Source organism: Diabrotica virgifera, chromosome 5, assembly GCF_917563875.1.
Source record: "Diabrotica virgifera virgifera chromosome 5, PGI_DIABVI_V3a".
NCBI classification, from domain to species: domain Eukaryota; kingdom Metazoa; phylum Arthropoda; class Insecta; order Coleoptera; family Chrysomelidae; genus Diabrotica; species Diabrotica virgifera.
In genome coordinates, this window is record NC_065447.1 from 127,675,723 (window position 1) to 127,692,601 (window position 16,879).

Here is a 16,879-nt window from a genome sequence, read left to right on the forward strand (position 1 = left end):
TGGGCTCTGCTTCCCTAGGTATTTCTTCCACGCTAACTTTTTTAATTTGACCTCTTCTTTTATTTCATTACTCCACCAATTTGTGCACTTATTGTTTTTATTGTTTATAGTCATTCCGCAGACTTGCTTGCCTCCATCTAGGAGTGCTTCTTTAAGTTTTTGCCAAGTTTCTTCTAAGTCATAGTTCTGGTTTAAGTGCTTTTGTAGACTATTGTTTACATAGTTTTTGTATTTCTGTGCTATTTTCTTATATGTTAGCTTATATGACTTAATAGCTGCGTTTGTGAGATTTTTTGGGGTTTTGTCTCTTTTTCTCAGTTTCCTTTGAGTTAGTTTTTGTTCGTTTCCTATACTTGTTCGGGATACTACCAAGTAATGGTCGCTATATATTTCTGCTCCCCTTCGCACTCTGACATCTTTAATATATTGTCTTAAAGATCTGTTCACCAATACATAATCAATAATAGATCTTTCTCCTCTGCTTTTAACTTCTCTGGTGAATTTATGCACATCTTTATGCTGAAAAAACGAATTCATTATTAAAAGATCATTCTCTCTGCAAAAGTCTATAATACGTTCTCCATTATTATTTCTTGTTAGTTCTCCATATCGCCCTAGTACATCCGAGGAGTCGTTGTCTTTTATGCCTACTCTACCATTAAGATCTCCCATTACTATTGTGTTCTCTTCTGCGCTGTCTATAATCTCTGTCGCCTTTTCCCAAAAAATGTCCTTGGTCTTCGCTCTTTCGGTATCATTTGGTCCGTATATGACAAATATGTTAAGTAGCTTCTTCTCATCGGTTGTCATCCTTATTTTCAGGATCCTTTCGGTGATACATTCCCAATCCTTAATGCTGCTAGTCAAATTTTTATTGATTAAACAACCAGCCCCTTCACTTGCTCTTGCTAATTGCGATACTCCGCTGAGGATTAAAAAATGGCCATTTTCTAGAAACTGTGTGCTCTCGGGGTGTACGAGTGTGTTATAGAGGTAGCACCTTTTATTGGAACGACCACATCAAACGTCATAGACGGGAGATTGTTTTTGATAACTGGTCCTCATAAGGCACTCAACTCTCACTTATGGCTCCACGTGCCACATCCCGGGCAACTGCATTGGTCTGCAGGCTAAACTAAGTGAGGGTAGCCAGACATGGTGATAGGTTGGACAGTGGCAGCTGGCTCTTACAAAACTGACCATGCGGCGAGAATGATAGCCACAGAAACGTCACATATACAGCGGTGCAGAAGGCAAAGGGAACCACTGCACTATTTTCCCAAGAGAATTTCTTCCCATAACGATGACAATTTTGGTAAGTGAAGATGGAATGGTTAGCGACCCGACTCACGCTCGGCGCCATCTCGGTTCCGGGTCGGATGGTGTGAAATTTGCTACCGGCTGCCAAGGTGTGAGGGACCAGGCACCTGGCAGAAATTGTGCGACTGAATCCAAATTTTCATTTAATTTAAGAAAATGTCAGCGAATTGGTACATGGAACGTCCAGGGACTGATCCAAAACCCTGGAAAGTTACACATCATTGAAAAAGAAATGGCAGACCACAATATTTCGGTACTGGGACTCTCAGAAACTCACTGGAGAGGAAAAGGGCATTTTAAAACAACTGCTAGCAACTTCGTCTATTTTTCAGGCCCAGATAACAAAAGTACAAATGGAGTCGCAATAATTGTACCCTCTAAACTTAACGACTGCGTAATTTGATATAGTACTATTGATGACAGGATAATATCCCTTAAAATGAGAATATCCACCAATACCCTACACCTTGTCCAGGTATACGCTCCTACAACAGCTGCACAAGAAGAAGACATAAACAGGTTCTATGGTCGTCTAGAAGAAACTGTTCGCGCTATTCCGAATCGTGAACTCGTCATAATTTTAGGAGATTTTAACGCCAAAGTGGGGTCATCTAATGAAAATATTGAAGGAGTGCTGGGCAAAAATGGACTGGGACAGAGAAAAGAGAATGGCGACCGTCTAGTGGAGTTCTGTGTAGAACAACATCTTACAATTACAAACACGTTATATCAACATCATCCACGGAGATTATACACATGGCGCAGCCCAGATGGACGAACAAGGAATCAAATAGACTACATCCTAATAAGATCAAGATGGAAGTCGTCGTCCATCAACTGTAAAACATATCCTGGCGTAGACTGTGGAAGCGATCATCAACTCCTGGTATTGAACGTTCGACTTCGTTTCAAAGTCCCCAAAAGAACACCCCAGAGAAAAGTCATGTCTCTAAGTCCATTAAAAATCAATGACTTCCAACAAAACCTAGAAGATGCTCTTTCTTTAGACCAAATAGATAGTGAGCCTGAGAGCACTTGGATCTATCTCAAAGATAAGGTAATCGAGGCTGCAAAAGACTGTGAGGCAGCGGTTTCCACTGGCCGTAAGCCATGGATATCCGATAATACGTGGACTGTGATTCAACGCAGAAAAGAACATAAAATTAGATACGGAACAAACGATGAATACAGAGCGTTATCGAAAGAAATCAAAAAACAGTGCCGCAAAGACAAAGCTGATTACATCTCTCAAATATGCAGAGATATAGAGGAACATGGCTGTCGAAATGAACCGAGGGATTTATTCCAGAAGATCAAACTCCTTACCAGAGAATTTTGACCTCAAACGTGGTCTGTAATAGATAAGGAAGGTAATTTAAAGACCGATACTGATGAAATATTGGAAACATGGCAAAACTACTGTGGCGAGCTATATAAAAATAACGAGGTATCAGCAGAAAATCAGTGGCCTTCTGACTACCCTAGAGAACCTACTGTCTTACTCGCTAAAGTCAAAGATGCAATTAAATCACTAAAGAGAAATAAATCCCCAGGCATTGATTCAATACCATATGAAATACTACAGTTACTAGGTGACAAAGGATTACATATCATCCATTCTATCTGTGTCGCTGTTTGGAATTCACGTAAATGGCCATCTGATTGGTGTACCTCAATTTACATCCCACTACACAAAAAAGGAACTACTACCAGATGTGAAAACTACCGCACACTGTCACTAATAACACATGCTAGTAAAATCTTGTTGCATATCATCAAAAACAGATTAAAAACCTATCTACATTACCAAATACCTCAGGAACAAGCGGGGTTTGTAAAGGGTAAAGGTACAAGGGAACAAATCCTGAACCTGAGACAACTCATTGAAAAGTCTAGAGAATTTCAAGTACCTATGATTATATGCTTCGTTGACTACCAAAAGGCATTTGATTGTGTAAGCTGGATAAATCTGTGGTCAATTTTAATAGAAATGGGCGCACCAACGCACCTGGTGACACTTATTAAAAATCTGTACCAGTCTAATATAGCGACAGTACGACTAGATCAGAAGTTCGCAAACCAATTCAAGACCGAGAGAGGTGTTAGACAAGGATGCGTGTTGTCACCTGACTTATTTAACATTTATGGTGAACATGTCATGAGGATGGTTTTAGAAGGATGGGCCGGTGGAGTAACAGTAGCTGGTAGAAAAATCTCCAATTTAAGATTTGCTGATGACACTACACTTATAGCAGCAAATGAGCAAGAAATGTTTGATCTTCTGCGAAAAGTTGAGTACGAAAGCAATAAAGTTGGTCTGAAAATCAATAAAGCTAAGACAAAAATAATGGTGGTCGACAGATTTGACACTATTCAACTGACTAACATATTACAGGAATACCAGATAGTAAACAACTTTGTCTATCTCGGGTCTAGTATAACTAACGATGGTAACTGTGAAGCAAAAGTTCGGAAACGTATTGGTATGGCAAAAAATGCGATGAGTCGCCTAACTAAACTTTGGAAAGACAGATCTCCCTCTCAAAATATTAAGATGAGACTGGTGAATGCCCTTGTATTCTCAATATTTCTATACGGAGCAGAGACTTGGACTCTTCGCGCATGCGAGCGCCAAAAAATTGATGCCTTTGAGATGTGGTGCTGGAGAAGAATGCTGCGCATACCTTGGACAGCTCATAGGACAAACGTTTCCATTCTAAACCAACTCAATATTAAAAAAAGGCTGTCCACAATATGTCTGCAACGAATTCTGCAATTCTTTGGTCACGTAGTTCGCAGAGGTGACAACAGTTTGGAGAGATTAATTGTTTCTGGAAACGTTCCGGGCAGAAGATCAAGAGGACGATCACCAGCTAGATGGTCTGACCCAATAAAGCATTCAGCTGGAAACTCATTCTGCGAAGCTCTTAGAGCAGCTGAAGATAGAGACCAATGGAGAAACATTGTTAGGAATATTGGAAGAAATCATCACGATCCTCAGTAATGGGAAAACGACAGGAGAGAGAGAGTGGGCTCTTGCCCTTTCTTTTTGTCTCTGTTATACCTAGTATGTCTATTCTAGCCTTATCAAATTCTTCTGCAAGTTCTGTCTCCTTACCGTTGAGACCTCTTACGTTCCAAGTTCCTATTGTCCATCCTTCGGGTATTTTGGTCTTTTCAGTTGCAGTTGTTTCTATACTTTTGATCTTGTTGTTTGCAGCTGTTCTGTGTTTTTGTAAGCATTTCTCATCATTCTTACAGTTTAAGTTTCTATCCTGATCGTTGCATATTGCTTTATTTCTACTCGTGTCCTTGTTCATTGCCTGTTCCATTATCGTTTTTCCATTGGCGCTTTTTATTAGTTTTTTGATTTTTCTATCTTATCTTCTTTATTATTCTATTTCCATTCTTCATTATTTACCCAGAGTTTATTTGTACCAATTTTTACCTCATTACCTTTATCTCTCTCTTCTCGTGCGATCATCCGGATAGTTTTTTGTATTTCTCTTTCTCTCATTGTGGTGTCATTGTTGATATATATTTTTTCTTCCTTGTAATTTTTTAGCTTGGACTTATTCTTCATGACTTTGGATTTTGTCTTCCTGGTCTTCTAGTTCAATCAGACAGGTTTTTGTTCCCAACTTGTATGCATTTTTTATTTTGACCTAAATTTCCATATGTCCTTTGAACAAATTCAGCATCGCCTCTTTTATTGCTCCTTGTTCATAGGTGTCTATTGTTAATCCATTCATTACTACGTTGTTCTTCCTCCGTTGTTTTTCCATAAATTTCATATTTTCCTTTATTTCTTTCAATTCCTCTTTGATTTCCTTGTTTTCTTGTTTAAGATGTTTGTTCTCGTTCTTCAACTTTCGGTTATCTTCAATGAGCTGTTCTATCAATCAATCAATCAATCAATAATCTTTATTTCATCTGACTTTTACAAGTATTGAAATGCGTCAAATACAATCTATCAGTAAAAAACTATAAGTACATAAAAACAGTTAACATAAATACATATAAAATATACACAAAAGCATACAAATTGTTAAAAAGATGCCTGCAAGTATTCCTCTAACGAATAGAAAGTGTTTACCAGAAGTAAGTCCTTAACTGTTCTCTTAAATACATAAATATTTGACTCTTTAACATAATTAGGCAATTTATTATACAAACGAATGCATGTTGGGTAAGGACCCTTGCCCACAACGGTCAAGTGGCGAGCAGGGGTCACCAAATCATTTCCGTAACGAAAATTGTAGCCACTCTTTAAGGAAACATCACTTCTGCTAATAAAATTGCATATATGTGACTTTACATAAACAACACAACTGAAAATGTACAGTGAAATTACAGTTAAAATATTTAATTGTTTAAAAACTGGTCTACAGGAATCCAAGCGCCTTCTAAACGTCATGGTACGAATAATTTTTTTTTTGAAGAACAAGCACCTCATTAATTCGCGAACAATTTCCCCAACAAACCAAGCAATATTGCAAAATTGACTGTACATGAGCAAAATAGTAAAGTTTTAAGATATCTAGGGAGACAAAATTCCTAAGTTGCCATAGAACATAACAGTGCACAGACAATCTTCCCACTACATAATCAACGTGAGAGCTCCAAGACAAATTAGAATCCAGGTAAACACCTAACAACCTAGTGGAGTGGCTATTTACCACTGACCCATTGTCAAGTTTTACTAATGGACTCATCTGCATAGTAGAAGGTGAAAAGGTTACCATATTGGTCTTTGATCCATTTAAGATTAGGGCATTATTTAAACAGTAATGAGTCATACTTTTTACAAGACAGTTTGCTTTTTGTACTACATGAAAAAAATTATTGGAATTTAGTGCAACTGTGGTATCGTCAGCAAATTGAGTGACATAACAGCCTGATTGCTGTTCCACGTTTTCTACTCGAACGCTTATTGCATCAGAAAAATTATTTAATGGATTCCGAGCCAAACATGTTGAGCTATCGTTTATCAGTTGATTTAAATCATTGACAAAAATCAAAAACAAAAGAGGGCCAATGATACTTCCCTGTGGAACTCCGGAGAGGACACTTTCTTCTGAAGAAAATATTATATTCCCATTCACATTGACCTTAACCTTTTGAAACCTTTTCGATAAAAAGGTGTGGATCCACTTTAACGCAGTACCTCTAACACCACTATGATAAAGTTTTTCCAGCAGTATTGGATGATTTACAGTTTCAAAAGCTCGTGCTAAGTCAAAAAACAAACAGATAACTTTATTACCCTTATCAAAGTTCGATAAAATATGATTGCACAGCGCTAGTAGTGCATCTTGCACACTTATACCTTCACGGAAACCAAATTGAGACTTTTCTATAATGTTGTGCTTGTTAATATACGAGAGGAGACGTGTATGAAATGCCTTCTCATATATCTTTGAAAACACAGATAAAAGTGATAGGCCCCGATAGTTATCAAATTTTGATTTGTCACCTTTTTTATGTATAGGCACCACTAAAGCAGTATTTAGAATTTGAGGAAAAATCCCTTCCTGAAATGAAAGGTTTACGAGAAATGTTAATTGTTTATATATGTTATGAGATACATGTGTTAACATAGAATACGGGATCTCATCCAGTCCAGCCGAGGATTTTTTGGAGATATCTTTAATTATACTTTTCATTTCTTCATCACTAACAGGATAAAGGAAAAGGGAGTGTATAGGCGAAGAAAGATACTTAGGATTATAGTCAGGTGAAGTTTGATTAATTAAATTGTTTACGGATTTCGAAAAATGTTGACTGAAAGATTCTGCTATGTCATGAGGGTCATCCACAGAAATTCCCAAATTATTTTTAAATTTACTTGGGTATTTAGAAGAGTTTCGATTTTTACCTCCGACAGTGTTTCGATTTATGATGCGCCAAGCCTCAGCCGTACTATTCTGCGCATTTATCATTTTATTATTAAAATAAGTTTGCTTGGCTAACTTAACTTTGTATTCATAATTTTTTTTTAGAATGTTATACCGTATTCTGAGCTCATGACTTTCTGAATATTTTATAGATCTGAAAATTTCTCTAATAAAATCCCCCTCATTTATTAAATTAGAAGTCAACAAGCCCTTATTTTTAGACTGTTTAGAAAATCGTCTAGTATCTACCGATTGCAAAGGAAATGCCTTATCGAATAGTTCCATAATTTTTTCATAAAATATGCAAAACTTGTTATCCGAAGATAGATGTGAGTTTAGAAAGCACCAAGATTCCCTAGAGAGCAATTGATTAAAACAATTAATATTAAGAGTGCTATTGCTTCTTTACTGCTCTTTTGGTCTTTCTTTATCTCTGTGACATCGTTTGACAATTTACTCATCATTTCAATTATGGTATCTAGTTTTGATTCATACTTTTTTTGTGGTGAATTCGTTGAAAGTTTTCTGCTCTTCGCGTGCTCTTCTCTTTCCTCATTTTCGTTGTCCCCCTCTCTCATTTTTCTTTTTGTTCCTTCGTCCGTTGTCGAGCTATCACTCTCATAACCTTTTCCTTTCTCCAAAAACTTTTTCATTATTATTCGGCGCCAGGCACTGCTTTCCACCTCAAAAGTGCGGAGAAAGCAGTGTCTACCGTTTATTTACTTTGTTAAAATTAAATTAAAATTGAATTAAAAATTAAAATATTGTCACCTGGGATATTTTGCTAACAGTGGCAACGTCGCAAATAAATCGGCCGAGACTTAGCTCTCTCGTTTGTCTCTTATCGCTCTTATCTGTTAACCTTGTCGATTTGTTTTGGTTAATTTTGTATAGTTTTTTCGCCGACTCACCCTTAGATTAACGAAGACGAAAGATATAACGTTCACGCAAGAAACAGATGCGCAAAGGCTGCCAAATATTCCAAGTTCGGACAAGTGGGTGGGAGGGGTGAGGTACGTATTCAGGAAAATTTTGGAATAATAAAATACCGGCGATTTAATTATTAAATGATTTACTTAAAACAACTTAAACTTAATATAATACTTAAACTTAATATAATATGAGTACTTATACGTTATTATTTAAAGTATAATATAGTATATAATACGTTATTATTTAAAGTATAATATAGAATTTGCAAGTGTTGCAGATATTAGCGATAGGTATATATGTATTGTAAACTTTTTTTTTCAAGAGAGGAATGTATTTACGCACACCCTAGCGCCTAGTATTTTGCTCTAAGGTAGTGTGGGACTCGATACTTGTAATACCCACTAAACCTCTCTATCTCATGTTTCATATCCGGAACTCTTCTAGGCCCTAGGCGAACGAAACGTGGTGATATTAGCAACCAGAAAATAATGTTAATTTGTTAAACTGTATCCTCTTACTGACAGTCTTATCTAATAAAATTTTATAATAATGGTGTATTCTAATATTGATGTAGGTTAACACAATAATTTTAACTAAATTAGAAAAATGTGACGTTAAAAAGTTTTGCTCGGAGAAATGGATCTTGTTATCCTCATAAAGTTTTTTATCTAAAAGATTATAAAATACTTCGTTATTTACAACGATTAAAAATGTTGTAAAATTTTTTCTGCAGTGCTACAAATTAAAATAACATCAGCTGAGGGGTAAGGCATTGCATTCCATTTATCTTTCTGATTAATAAATCAAATCAAAAAATCATTTCTGTCTCCACACAGGCTCTCAATACAGTCCTCGCATTTTAACTGGGCTGAAATTCTACATATAACGTAGCCGGAAATGTGTGTTATTACTTCTTTTTTATATTCCGAAACATTTATACAAGATATAATTTCAGACAGATCATTGCTCTCGTCCAATGCGTCATCAACTTCATCTACTATTCTCTCCTTGCTACACGATTTATTTATGATTTCACCAGGCTTCATAATTGATATCTATCATTTCCAAAGGAATACAATTGCCCATAAATGAATCTCTTAGTTCAAGATGCAGGATCAAAATGGTGACTTTAAGTGAAATTGAATATAAATCCCCAATTTTTATACCATTTATGATTTATAGTATGTATTGAAAGAATCAGAAATGCAATTCGACGCTAATTTATTTAAAATGTATTTTGCTAGTATTAAAATGTATAAGTCCGGTTCTGAAGTACAGCGTCCAACACTTCCCCTCGATACAAATATGGCCAGGAATGACTACAATATTACAAATAGAATATTTTAAACTTACCTAATAGGTTAACTGGCTTTTTATCTTTCACACAATTTGCAACTTGAATGATAAATACAGTTCTTGATTATATACTGTGGCATTTTATAAAATAAAGTCACTAACACAGTCGAAAACTTAATTTTCAAAATCACACAATTTAACGTAAAAAATTTAAACCAGAGAACAAGTTATTGCCGGCGGACAGTGCTGGAGGGCAAGGTCCCTATACCATAGGTTGTGTGGTAACTTTGACATTGACAAATGAAATATTGTCATCGTGACGTCACCCAGACGATCAATTTTACGAATTGTTTTTAAACATAATAGGATACGTGGTTTGGAGGCTATATTTTGTTATTAAATATCATTAGTATTTTAATTTGTGTTTATATCTTGAGATATAATGTATCTATAGATATCATTAAGTGTTTTTAGTATAATAACTTAAGCCCAAAACTCTTTTACAAGTGTTAAGATACATTTTAATGTGGTTGTATTAAGTACCTACTTACTTACTGGATTTTCTTTCTGCTGTATTGTATAGTAAAGGACATTCTTGTATAGAGACATTACAGTTCTGTAATGTCTCTTGCGGTTCTTCACATCAAGTTTACATCATCTGTGTAGGTTACAATCTGCTTAGACTTATTGAACAATATATCTAATTAAGTCTATAGATAATAGATCTATTATATGTAATTGTTTCATATAAAATTATAACCAATATTGCAGCCATCTGAAGATCGTTTGAATAAACAATAATAAACTAAATGAATATATAAAATGGGGAAAATTCCCTTTATTGCACTGAAATTGTATTTTTTTATAATTTACTGTTAATGTAAAACTTCACAGGTACCTATTGAATGGAATCATAATGTTTTAATAGTTTTAGATATTATAATCCAGTACTTAAGTAATCAGATGCTCTTTAATCTTAAGGGAAAAACTACTAATTTTGATACATAAATCTTTAGTTGAATCTCTTTTTGACCATGGTTTACATGTTAGGAGGAATTTATATTAATGTACTACATGCATTATCCCCAATTCAAAATTATATACCTACTCAAAATCATTTAAAAAAGTAAATTGTATTCAACCCATTATTAATATACCTAGGATATTTGAATGATTTAGTCCCATATATACACAAGAAAGAATCTCCTTCTGCTTTAATTAAGTAGTAATGCTATTCTACTGCATATATTTAATTGCAATTATATTCTATGATTTTTGTAACTCTACAGGTATCTACCACATTTTTTAAAGAATATATGAAATAAATAGTCATTAAAAATCCAAACGTATTTTTTTTAAATATACATATTTTCAATACATTCCTACTTTCCGAGTTCATTTCAATGAGTGGAGTGAATGAATTAGAATGCAGCATTCTGGGTGACGTCACTCCCGCCATTAGATTCTCGACGCTGATTGGTGGAAAGTTACCATGCAACCTTTGGCTGGAGGGGATATACTCCGTCTGCTGTTTTGATTGGCAGGACAAAGGAGTGGGGATTAAGGGGAAACGGACAGGCTGCGCACTAGTCGATGTTATATCTACCGGTTTCGTTAATCTAAGGACTCACCTTTTAGAATCCCAATTTTTGCACTACTGATTAGTTTTTTACTTGGTTTTGCACTCCTTATACTTTGGTTATTTGTTTCTCGTTGAAACTCCCGATAAATCGGGTTAATTGCAGCCGAAAAATAACAAGGTATTTGTCTACTCACTACCGTGTTGCCACTACATAATATAAACTAAATAAAAAGACTAAATACTTCCCTATCAAATGGTAAAAATGTAACTGGAATAATTGGACTAAATACACAAGAATGGTTAGGATCTGCTGCAGACATTTCCCGACCAGAAATATTATGACGGATAAACATCTGCGTACTCAGCCATGAAAGACGTAGATCATGAAGTCAATCGAACAGCAGTGATCAGTTGCTGAACAACAACCTCGAACCCACGCATTCACAAATCAGAGTATCAACAGAGTAATGACAGACTAGTCCACAAGAAGAAATCAATACATACATCATCCGTACATACATACATCATCCATGCGTACATACATCATCCATACATACATACATCATCCATACATACATCATCCATACATACATACATCATCCCTACATACATACATTATCCATACAAACACACATCATGCATACATCCAGACTTAGAGACTTAAGAATCCGTACATACATCAAACTTCCAAACTAATTCCAGAACCATAGTGTGTAGAATATAAGGATATAAATTATTACAAAGTATCTAAGATATATGTGGCAAACGTCAAGAGAGTAACCAATAACAAAATAAAACCACAACAGCTTTCCAATATGGCAAATCCAATAACAAGATATAAAAATAATAAAAAATAGTAAGTGATCAAGTATCCCAAATATAACACATAAACTGAGATATGGTAGTGTACAATATAATAAGTTCCATAGTTCCATACCAAATATCAATATTAAACCAACGTACTTGTCTGAGCCTACACATTTAAAAGTGCACCATTAATAATGCAACAAAATGATAAGCTCATACATCAGAGTACTACATAATAATTAAATTAATAAGTAATAAATTGAAAGTCATCAACAACAAAGCCAAAAGATGAAATCGAGTAATGTAGGTACCTGTACTACCTGATGATTAAAAACAACATTAGAATAAAATATAATAATAAAAATTGAGCTAAAGGCAAACCGAAGAAGAGATTGGCTCAAAACACACTGTTTAGTCAATCTTCTTCTGAGTATTGTTCTAAAACTTAATAGAGAAATAAGGACTATTATCAATGTTTCTTAGCTAACAAAGAATTTATATTTATATCTCAACCTAAATATATCTGATTTATATAAGCATTATATTATGGTACCCACATTGATATAATATTATTATCAACATTAATAAACTAGAAGATGAGATGGATAATGGAACTACTTTTGTAATCATCCGAACCATGTGAATTCAACGTATCATGTGTAGAAGTTATTGTCTGGACTAATTTTGCTTTGTGGTGTGTGCTTGTACAAACTACCCAAAAATCAGAAATAAAAATATAAAATAGGTATAATCTAAAGTTTGTACGACAAATACAGGGTGTAACAAAAATACAGGTCATAAATTTAATCACATATTCTGGGACCAACAATAATTCGATTTAACTTAACTTACCTTAGTACAAATGTGCACATAAAAAAAGTTACAGCCCTTTGAAGTTACAAAATAAAATAGATTTTTTCCAATATATCGAAAACTATTTGAGATTTTTTATTGAAAATGGACATGTGACATACTTATAGCAGTAGCATCTTAAAAAAAACTTATAGTGAAATTTGGACACCCCATAAAAATTTTAAGGGGGCTTTGTTCCTTTAAACCCACTCAAACTTTTGTGTACGTTCCAATTAAATTATTTTATTGTAGTACCATTATTTAAACACAATATTTTTAAAACTTTTTTGCCTCATTACTTTTTCCAAAAGTCAGTTTTTATCGAGATATTTCGAATATTTGTCAAATCCACCACATATTTGTATATGGTTAAGTACGATTATGGAGACTTGGTAATATATGAACACTTACTGATGATTTACATTTTTAGGTATATTTTGAACCATATTAAAAAAGAAGTCACATCTCGATAAGAGGTGCCTTTTCGAAAAAATACAAAGAGGCAAAAAAGTTTTAAAAACACTGTGTTTAACTAATAGTACCGCAATAATATTTTAATTGGAACGTACACAAACATTTGGGGGGTTTAAAAGAACAAAACCCCCATAAAATTTTTATGTAAACATATTAAAATATAAAGCCTCAACTCGATAAAAACTGCCTTATCGAAAGAATACTAAGAGGCAAAAAAGTTTTAATAATATTGAATTTAACTAATGGTACTACAATAATAATTTAATTGAGACGTACACAAAAGTTTGGGGGGGTTTAAGGGAATAAAATCCCCATAAAATTTTTATGGGGTGCACAAATTTTACTATAATTTTTCTTTAAGATGTTCCTGCCATAAGAATGCCACATGTCCATTTTCAATAAAAAATCTCCAATAGTTTTCGATATATTCGAAAAAATCGATTTTCATTTTTAACTTCAAAGGGCTGTAACTTTTTTTATGTGCATAATCCCTAATAACACAAAACATTCCATGAATGTTCCTAGAATGTACACACAGGACATTGAAAACATTCCTGGAATGTCCCCAAATGCACACGAATGTCCCTGGAAAGTACCAGGAAAGTGCTGTGTCAGCATTTTAAATATTCTTAGAATGTTCTGTTGGAACATTCCATGAATGTCTACGAATGTTCTTTGGACATTCACAGTCTATTTTTTAGACTGAATGTCTTGTTGGAACATTCCATGAATGTTCTTTGGACATTCACAGTATATTTTTAGACTGAATGTCTTGTTAGAACATTCCATGAATGTCTACGAACGTTCTTTGAACATTCACAGTATATTTTTTAGACATTCACTGAAATATATCGTCAGTAATGTGACAATACCTCCTATATGTTTTTTCATGAGGTTTGCAGGAGACGAAAAACATTTTTTAAGGTCACTTTCTGGTTTCGTACGTATTCTGACTTTTTTTGTAGTAAATAGATAGTTGAATTTACTGCAAAACAAGTCAAAAAATATATGAAAACAGGAGGTGGCCGAAACAAGTTTTTAGTCTATCTTACAAATCTCTTGAAAAAAACAGATAGGAGGTACTGTCACATCACTGACGATATATGGCCATACCAAATAATACATCCTTGATAAATATAAACATTTTTATTGCAAAAAATCTTTACATACATTTTTTAATGTAATTTGCTGACATTCCTAAATATTATAAAAAAATGTGTCACATTTGCTTTGTAAACCTTTCTTTTGCTTTTCGTAGCCACATATTCCGTTTCCTTTCTGGTTTTTTGTAGACCACTTCTCTCAGCTGATTCTAAAAGAAAATAAAATAAAAGGTAATTTTTCTATCCTTTACAATTAACAATCAGAAGAAATATTATTTACAGGTAATAATATGCATAAATAATAATAATAAAAAAATAAATACTAAATAATATTTAAATAAATAATATTTAATAAATAAAATAATAATAATGAACATTTTGTATTTTGACAACGACATCCGATGTGGAAGTAGAAACTTTAATAAAATTATTTTTTCAAGTAAATTGTGGCTTATTTCCCCATTAGAATAATTAATTACAAAAAAGCCACAAAGAAATAGATTTTTCACAAACAAATAAGTATTTAGTATTCATTATATTTATTGTTTTTATTATTTACTTTAATGTCCTACTGGTACATTATTTGACAAATAATGACATTTCGAAGTCTGTTAAGTACGATATAACGCCCTTGGGCATTAAATTTAAATAACGACTTAGATACTGTCAAGTTGACAAATATCAACCTAACTAAAACTATGGTTACCACAATTACGTTACTACTGTTACTGGTAAATGTACTTATTTAAAAACTAATCAATTCAAAATTCATTCAAATTTTTCGCATATAAAGAATAATTTAGTTGGACATTAAACGTTGAAGGCACCACAGGTATTATAATAATAACGCTTTCGGTCAACGTATATCCCTATAATACCCTTGGTACCTTAATAACTGTAACATAAGATTATACCTTAATTCTTGTTTTCGATTTCTGATGTTTTTATTTATTTACATTGAATATTAATCTGTTTTGTTGTATAATCTACTTCGCAATAATTATGTGATATATTTGACTTAAAATGAATTCAAAAATTTTTTGTAGTTGGGCAACAATGTCAACTTAGATCTCCGATGTAGATAATGAATTACAACAGTATCTATATTGTACGGACTGTATTATTAATTAGGTTATGCATATACCTGTGTGACATAAGCTATTGGAACAGCACAGTCTCTCAAACGAACAGATGAAAGTGAAGTTCTGTCAATATCTTTTTCTAAAAAGTGTTTTGAACATACTCCTCTATTAACAAATCTAATCTATACTTTCTTGTCTTCTTCGCAGGATCTTCTGGAAAGCTAAAAATACAAAATATATGCATTACTAAGCATTATTAACAAATTTTAGTTTTAAATAAAAAATATGATTAATGAACTCACAAAATTATTATAAAACAGCTTAGAAATTGTTTATTAGTATAGTCGGTTCCCCAAACTCAGACACAACTGGCTAGTGATTTTAGTAGGTAATTTTTTTTGTTTTTGGCCAATTTTGCCAAAATTACAGTAATTAGTACTGAGACTGAGTTTAGCAAATCGACTATAATATTCTGTGTATTCATTAGTTGGTACTGCATATTATAGTGTGTGGTCTACCATCCTATTTATAAACGCATACACTAGCAAAAACGCAAAAAGAATTATTTTAGTTTTACAAATCCTTTTGTTATTACCTATCTCTATTTACTATTTTAGTTAGGAATAAGCGAAGTTTGTGGCTTATTCACAATTATTATTAAAATAATAAATGGATATGACCAATTATTAACTTATAAAATAAAATAATAATTCTTCTGATTTATGCCTTTTATTCACTTTGTTATATCTACGTTACTTAAAAGATTTTTTATGAATAGTATTATTAGGGTATTAATAGTATTAATTTATTTTCTGAAATACAGGGCATGCTTTCGTTTACATATTTGCATACTAACCTTTTAATAGGGCTTTTCATTCAGTCATTTGTTTTGAGCTTCTGTCATAATTGAAACGTTATTCCTGCAGATTTTTTTATCTACATTTGTTTCTGCTACTCCAACTGCGTTAAAAACAGGACACCATTTTATGCACTATGTTAATAATACTATTAAAGCTATTATAAAAGTATCCGAATTAAAAAAATATTCTTAAAAAGCACAAATAATACAAAATACAAACAACAATCCACGGCAAGGCAAGGCCGGGCAACGGCAAGGTCGCCAGATGAAGATGCCAAGATGGCCGAAGCGAGGTCGTTGGTTGGTCGTTTTTAGTCACGTGATGCCCTCTCAAGGGTCATGCACAAAAATATATGCACGGCGAAGTTGAAAATGAACGCAAAAGAAATAAATATAAATGCCTCGCTTGGGTTTTGCATAAGTTATAAGTATTTTTTTTTATTAACAAAATCGGATTCCAAATTGAATATTCGCGAACAATAATTTTTATTACATTTGTATGTTTATAATATTGTATTCATTGAACTTGGGAAACTCTTTAAATTTGACATATTATTGCACTGTAGGCCTAAAATGTCACTTAGTTTGTCTGGTATGTTATAAGTAATGTTGTATCTCTTACACGTATGTATTATTTCGCAACTTAAAATATAGGAACATTGGTAGTATGTTCA

At 33.4% G+C, this 16,879-nt stretch overlaps 1 protein-coding gene and 1 long non-coding RNA gene across 2 annotated transcripts in view; one reads left to right on the forward strand and one right to left on the reverse strand.

Annotated features, from left to right (window-relative positions):
* LOC114346228 (protein glass-like) overlaps window positions 1-16,879 on the forward strand; it is an 898,758-nt gene that overhangs the window by 475,225 nt on the left and 406,654 nt on the right. The window lies entirely within an intron of this gene.
* Window positions 14,293-16,485, reverse strand: LOC126885137 (uncharacterized). Its single transcript, XR_007698295.1, has 3 exons — window positions 16,203-16,485; window positions 15,409-15,567; window positions 14,293-14,473 (listed from the first exon to the last, which is right to left on the reverse strand). It is a non-coding gene; the product is annotated as an uncharacterized LOC126885137 (long non-coding RNA).